We start from the raw sequence: 8,204 nt of genomic DNA, 5'->3' as shown, positions 1-8,204 counted from the left end.
GATCACCCCCCGTCGCCAGTGTCACTAAGGCTGGGTTCACATTGCAGCGGTTTATGAGAACGAATGTGATTCGCACCGCACTGCAGTGCAAATCACATCCGATCTCTGTGCGATTCGAGTTCAGCCATTCGCCGCACCCGCCGCACCCGCCACACCCGCCGCACCCGCCGCAAATTCGCACGGGACCCTTTTTTTGGCCCGCAGCAGAATCGGATCGCATGGGTGTTCACACCATGCAATCCGAGTTTGCAGATCGCACTGCGATATGCGAACTGATCTGGGGGTGTCAGTAACATTTCACTGACACTCCCAGCAGTTCGCATAGGGCAGTGTGAACTGCCGCCGGGAGGCATGCGATGCGGGAACCCGCCGCGGATTCGCGGCGTTTCCGCATCGCTCCAGTGTGAACCCAGCCTAATAAGCGATCATTTTTCTGATCGCCGTATTAGTGTCACAGGTGACGCTAGTTAGGCAGGTAGGTATTTAGGTTCGCCGCAGCTTTTTATAGCGCCAGGGACCCCCATATACTACCGCATAAAGCCCCCTGATTGCCCCCTAGTTAACCCTTTCACCAGTGATCACCATATAACTGTTACAGGTGACGCTGGTTGGTTAGTTATTTTTTTATAGTTTCAGGGCACCCGCCATTTATTACCTAATAAAGGTTTAACCCCCTGATCACCCGGCGGGTGTCATTTGTGACTAATAACTGTTAGGGCAGTTAGGGTTAGCCCCCTTTAGTTCTAAGGTACCCCCCTAACCCCCCCAATAAAGGTTTAACCCCGTGATCACCCCCCGTCGCCAGTGTCACTAAGGCTGGGTTCACATTGCAGCGGTTTATGAGAACGGATGTGATTCGCACCGCACTGCAGTGCAAATCACATCCGATCTCTGTGCGATTCGAGTTCAGCCATTCGCCGCACCCGCCGCACCCGCCGCAAATTCGCACGGGACCCTTTTTTTGGCCCGCAGCAGAATCGGATCGCATGGGTGTTCACACCATGCGATCCGAGTTTGCAGATCGCACTGCGATATGCGAACTGATCTGGGGGTGTCAGTAACATTTCACTGACACTCCCAGCAGTTCGCATAGGGCAGTGTGAACTGCCGCCGGGAGGCATGCGATGCGGGAACCCGCCGCGCATTCGTGGCGTTCCCGCATCGCTCCAGTGTGAACCCAGCCTAATAAGCGATCGTTTTTCTGATCGCTGTATTAGTGTCACAGGTGACGCTAGTTAGGCAGGTAGGTATTTAGGTTCGCTGCAGCTTTTTATAGCGCCAGGGACCCCCATATACTACCGCATAAAGCCCCCTGATTGCCCCCTAGTTAACCCTTTCACCAGTGATCACCATATAACTGTTACAGGTGACGCTGGTTGGTTAGTTATTTTTTTATAGTTTCAGGGCACCCGCCATTTATTACCTAGTCTCACTAGTGTACCCCTAAATTTAGGGGTGTCTACTTTCCAAAATGGGGTCATTTGGGGGGGGTTTGTGCCATCTTGGCATTTTATGGCCTTCAAAACTGTAACGCCCTTAGAAAGCCTGAAGGCGGTGCTTGGTTTTCGGGGCCCCGTACGCGGCTAGGCTCCCAAAAAGTCCCACATATGTGGTATCCCCATACTCAGGAGAAGCAGCAGAATTTATTTTGGGGTGTCATTTCACATATGCCCATGGCATGCGTGAGCAATATATCATTTAGTGACAACTTTGTGAAAAAAAAAAAAAAAAAAAAAAAGTTTGTAATTTTCCCGCAACTTGTGGCAAAATATAAAATATTCCATGGACTCAACATGCCTCTCAGCAAATAGCTTGGGGTGTCTACTTTCTAAAATGGGGTCATTTGTGGGGGTTTTGTGCCATCTTGGCATTTTATGGCCTTCAAAACTGTAATAGGTAGTGAGGAGTGAAATCAAAAAATTACGCCCTTAGAAAGCCTGAAGGCGGTGCTTGGTTTTCGGGGCCCCGTACGCGGCTAGGCTCCCAAAAAGTCCCACATATGTGGTATCCCCGTACTCAGGAGAAGCAGCAGAATTTATTTTGGGGTGTCATTTCACATATGCCCATGGCATGCATGAGCAATATATCATTTAGTGACAACTTTGTTAAAAAAAAAAAAAAAAAAAAAAGTTTGTAATTTTCCCGCAACTTGTGGCAAAATATAAAATATTCCATGAACTCAACATGCCTCTCAGCAAATAGCTTGGGGTGTCTACTTTCTAAAATGGGGTCATTTGTGGGGGTTTTGTGCCATCTTGGCATTTTATGGCCTTCAAAACTGTAATAGGTAGTGAGAAGTGAACTCAAAAATTTACGCCCTTAGAAAGCCTGAAGGCGGTGCTTGGTTTTCGGGGCCCCGTACGCGGCTAGGCTCCCAAAAAGTCCCACATATGTGGTATCCCCATACTCAGGAGAAGCAGCAGAATTTATTTTGGGGTGTCATTTCACATACGCCCATAGCATGTGTGAGCAATATATCATTTAGTGACAACTTTGTGTAAAAAAAAAAAAAAATTTTTTTTTTTGTCATTATTCAATCGCTTGAGGCAAAAAAATAAAATATTCAATGGGCTCAACATGCCTCTTATCAATTTCCTTAGGGGGTCTACTTTCCAAAATGGGGTCATTTGGGGGGGTTTTGTACTGCCCTGCCATTTTAGCACCTCAAGAAATGAGATAGGCAGTCGTAAACTAAAAGCTGCGTAAATTCCAGAAAACGTACCTTAGTTTGTAGATGTGACAACTTTTGCGCAAACCAATAAATATACAATTATTGACTTTTTTTTTACCAAAGACATGTGGCTGAATACATTTTGGCCTAAATGTATGACTAAAATTGAGTTTATTGGATTTTTCTAATAACAAAAAGTAGAAAATATCATTTTTTTTCAAAATTTGCGGTCTTTTTACGTTTATATCGCAAAAAATAAAAATCGCAGAGGCAATCAAATACCATCAAAAGAAAGCTCTATTTGTGGGAAGAAAAGGACGCAAATTTTGTTTGGGTACAACATTGCATGACCGCGCAATTACCAGTTAAAGCAGCGCAGTGCCAAAGTGTAAAAAGACCTCTGGTCATTTACCAGCAAAATGGTCCGGTCTGAAAGTGGTTAAAGTTAGCTTCATTGAAAAGTACAGTGCTTTTCCTTCAAAAATAATGACATTTCAATGTGACCCCAAACTTTTGAACGGTAGTGTATATTGCTGAGATCCGACAATACATTACAGCCACGTGTAGTTTTAAATGACTTTTCTTCCTTTAGAAATGTCATTTTGCTGTGGTATTGTTCTAAACACGGGAAAACTGTGCCACTTCACAGGCTTACTATAGACACCCCCCAGGCACAATATTTAAAGGAATATTTCACTTTTATTGTTTCACTTTAAGCATTAAAAAAAACACTGCTCCCGAAAAAATGGCCGTTTTAAAAAAAAACTCATTTGCATTAATTCATGTCCCCGGGGCAGGATCCAGTTCCCTAAACACTTTTTATGACAATAACTTGTATTTTGATTATTCATTTTCGCGTGTTCTTCTGAATTTTTTGCCTGTTCGGTATGTTCTGGTGCGAACCGAACCAGGGGGTGTTCGGCATATCCCTACACAGAAACTGTCACAGTGATATGTAGACTACGTGGAGTATTATGGGTGACATAGGGTTGCTAGACAGATATATGGGGTCACACAGTTTTAATAAAAAGTGGCTTGCGATACTAAGCTTAACATTGTATACATATATATACAGTAATAGACCTCTCAAATTTTTGTAAATATTTTATTCTACCTTTTCATGTGACAACACTGAAGAAATGACACTTGTCTACAATGTAAAGTAGTGAGTGTACAGCTTGTATAACAGTGTAAATTTGCCGTCCCCTCAAAATAACAACACACAGCCATTAATGTCTAAACCGCTGGCAACAAAAGTGAGTACACCCCTAAGTGAAAATGTCCAAATTGGGCCCAATTAGCCATTTTCCCTCCCCAGTGTCATGTGACCCATTAGTGTTACGAGGTCTCAGATGTGAATGGGGAGCAGGTGTGCTAAATTTGGTGTTATCGCTCTCACTCTCTCATACTGGTCACTGGAAGTGTAACATGGCACCTCATGGCAAAAAAAGGATCTATAAAAGAAAAGAATTGTTGCTCTACATAAAGATGGCCTAGACTTTAAGAAGATTACCAAGACCCCGAAACTGAGCTGTGGAAAAAGAATGCCCTTGGGGGGGATTTTGCAGGTGGCAGTATAAGTAACAACAGTATATATAAAAGTAAACAATTTTATTCCAAAATAATGATAACAAATACTGTAAATATTCCTAAAATCATTTAATAAAACATCGATGCATATAACGTTGCTAAGTTCTTGGATCAACAAATGAACGTCACAGAGGGAATCCTGGAAGTGATGTGATCACAAAAAATCCCAACATGTTTCGGAAAATCGGGGGGAATAGGGGTAAACATATTAATTTACTTCCTCTGGGGTCAGATAGAAGTAAACTGTTATATGTCTAATAAACAAAAGAAAAAGGAGGAATTACATTGTGATATCGTACGTACGATATAAAGCGTATATCAGTATACTTTGTTTAACAGTGTGAATTCAATCTAAGCATCACATAACATACCAGATAAAAATAAGAATGGTACTTACAACAATAATATCCAATAGAAATAGTACACAGACCAAGCATGAAGAGAGACGGGGCTTCCAACCTTAAAACCGTTTTTGCATCGCAATAAAAGGCACAGAGTTCAATCTTATTGAATGATGGATCGGGAAATTAATAAACTTCAAGAAGAAAATGAGACTGGGAAAAACCCAAATCTCTGTTTTCCCATATATGTGGTGTTGCGGTGACTAATGCCCACAATCCCGAGCGGCAGATCAAATCAAAGCTCACAAGAAACAGCCACAGCGTCAACACAGCGCCAATCTAGTATAAAGAGTAAAAAAACTTTGAGTGTGTATATCTATCCTAATTTGTTGAAAAACAAAGGTATCTATAAATATAGAATCAAAAATCAATGCATGCTTGTATAGCAGCATCAAAAAAGCTCAGTGAAAAAAAAAAACGTCAATAAAATAAGTGCAAATGTATCAATATTGAAGTAAGCTCAGTACAATACTAAAGTAGCTGTGTGAAGTTGGCACCCCATATTTGTAAAACCTGAATAAAAATATACCATTCGTTTGTGCCGGGTTTGTGCTGATTTGTGCCGCCAAAATTAGCGTTTGTTCCGGTTCGGTTTCTGAGATATTAAACATTCAATTTAATGCAAGCCCCGCCCACTTTTCACCCCACATTGCTGAATTTGAAAAACAAATGTGCCATTCGTTTGTGTCGCAAAAATAAACGTTTGTGCCGATTTGGTTGCGGAGATATTGTGTGTTATAGTTGCTGAAACCCCGCCCACTTTGCACCCCATGTTCTTGAATTTTAAAAACGACCACGCCATTCGTTTGTGCCGGGTTTGTGCTGGTTTGTGCTGCAAAAATAAATGTTTGTGCCGCTTTGGTTGCGAAGATATTGTGCGTTATAGATGCTGAAACCCCGCTCACTTTGCACCCCATGTTGCTGAATTTAAAAAAACAAACACGCCATTCGTTTGTGCTGCAAAAATAAACATTTGAAACGTTTATTTTTGCGGCACAAACCAGCACAAACGTGGCACAAACGAATGACGCATTCGTTTTTCAAATTCAGCAACGTGGGGTGCAAAGTGGGTGGGGCTTGCATTAAATTGAATGTTTGATATCTCAGAAACCGAACCGGCACAAACTCTAATTTTTGCGGCACAAACCAGCACAAACGCGGCACAAACGAATGGTATATTTTTATTCAGGTTTTACAAACATGGGGTGCCAACTTCACACAGCTGATGTACATATCTCAAGGCTGAAATGCTTTGCTTTGCAGCCATGGCAGCAGCCAGAACTTATACTCCCTGTCTAATTCCATGGGCACTACTGCCTGGTAAATGCAACCCATTCAAGTGAACGGGGCTGCACAGCATTCCAGCATTTAGGGGGTAAAAACAGGCCTGTCAATTGTTCTCTGAAGAGCGATCCAAGCCCCGAAAGTATAGATGAGCCCTTAGAAGGATTTCTCCTTACTTCCTGTTCTGGTGACAACAGTTCCAGTCACCAGAGCAAGGATAGGAAAAGCAAGGATATTAGTATTTCCGGGCTGCCAGCTATGTAGAAGAGGTGATTCCCTTCTACGTGAGTGAAGATGCCAAACCCAACCATGACCCCAGGTGTCTTGCATTCACCTTTGTTTCTTGGGTTCCCTGGACCCCGATGGTGAGTGCCAGGATGCAGAATGGCTGGAGATCAGTGAAAATACATTTTCTGATCTCCTCTGGGTATAATGAACCTGGAAGTGATCAGCTCTGAGTACTTCCTGGGACCTTAGAGCCTTCAATCTCTAGTCAACCAAAATTTTGGAATACCCCTAGTGGTGGACTTTTAAGGCACGTACAATAGATATCCGGTTTTCAAAGTCTAAAAATGTTTTTTAATGAAAAAATTTTTTTTTTGAAATACATAAAACAAAGAATGCATAAATACAACGATGATCAATACATATATTGATTACTTGAAAAACCCTCCGCGTTTCGGAGAGACTGAATCTCCTTCTTCAAGGGGTATGTACAATTGTGTAAGATACTGTATTCATAACAGTATGTTGAATGAGCATTCCATCGACTTAGTAATTAAAAACATGACTAGGAACCAGGGTGGGAGTCACTGATGGTTGTTTTACCCCCTTGAAGCCCTCCAATGTGGACACTCTGACAGGAAAGGCCAACAAACCGGCAAGATGTAGGAAAAATACCATTCCCCTAGCACTGATGGGCTGTTGGAGCGAAGGGCTCCCAACCCGGGGGAAACACTGGGGCAAAGCAAGCGGTCCTGAGATATGCTTAATTCTTCACACTCTGTTGTTGGATGCCCTGACGGACGGGTGGATACTAGCAATACTAAGGAGCCGCTTTACTGGTTAATATCACCCCTGGGATTATTCAGCATATCTCAGGACAGCTTGCTTTGCCCCAGTGTCTCCCCTGGGTTGGGAGCCCTTCACTCCAACAGCCCATCAGTGCTAGGGGAGTGGCCTTTTTCTTACATCTTGCCGGTTTGTTGGCCTTTCCTGTCGGGGTGACCACATTGGAGGGCTTCAAGGGGGTAAACCAACCACCAGTGACTCCCACCCTGGTTCCTAGTCGTGTTTTTAATTACTAATACATAAAATAAAAATTTTCCCAAAGGATAAAACAAAGGGGCCAATGGGGCTGGGGGGTAACCAACCCCGGGACTTTTAACAGTATTGAATAAAATAAATCATATCAATCTAAAGTAAAAAGATTTTAACAGTTAAATGTGATTTATAAAAATAAGAAATTGTATTCACATCTCACAATAACAATGTTACAACATCAATACGTTAACCATGAAAATGAGCATACCTGGTACAAAGTGGAAATCCATAAAGAATTACCAAACCTATATATAAAAACAGAGATAAGCTGCGATTCTCAACATGTTTCGCTCAATTCGAGCTTCTTCAGGAGATAAATGCAGCCCATAGTAAATGCTAAAATAACAAAAAGATATAGTAAATAAAATATTTTTAATATAAAGAATTTATAGATAGTAATATTAATTTTAATGAATCTTCATATCAATATATAATAAATCAAATATACAGTTACATAGAAATATAGAAAATGAATCACAAGTTAAATGAATTGTCGGACAGGACCCTGGACGAGGGGCAAGCCAAAAGTTCGATTGCAAATTGGGCAAGCTCTGGCCAGAGGTCAAGCCTGCCCACCCAGTAGTCCAGGGGTTCATCACTCCTCAGAGCGTCCACATCGGCCGTTAACCCAATGTAGTCGGACACCTGACGGTCTAGGCGTTCCCTGATGCTGGATCCGGGTGACACCTGTCGATGGGTCGTCTAAAAGAATGACCTCATATCCGAAGTCACCAACATATCTTCAAACCGGCCTCTTCTTGCAGGCGCTGTTGGATTGGTACCCACAACTCCTTCTCTGGGAGTGGGAATTGCTCCTCTGCCAGCGCACGCAAAAGCAGAATGCAGCATTTCTCGAAGCAAGGCCTGGAAGTGCTCCATTCTGACAACCCTCTGTGACGGCGGTAACATTTCCGCCATTTTGTGTTTGTACCGGG

This window comes from Lithobates pipiens, unplaced genomic scaffold (assembly GCF_037356315.1).
Source record: "Lithobates pipiens isolate NorthernLeopardFrog02 unplaced genomic scaffold, aLitPip1_a1.2 Scaffold_23, whole genome shotgun sequence".
NCBI lineage: Eukaryota > Metazoa > Chordata > Amphibia > Anura > Ranidae > Lithobates > Lithobates pipiens.
Note: the sequence above shows the minus strand (reverse complement) of the source record.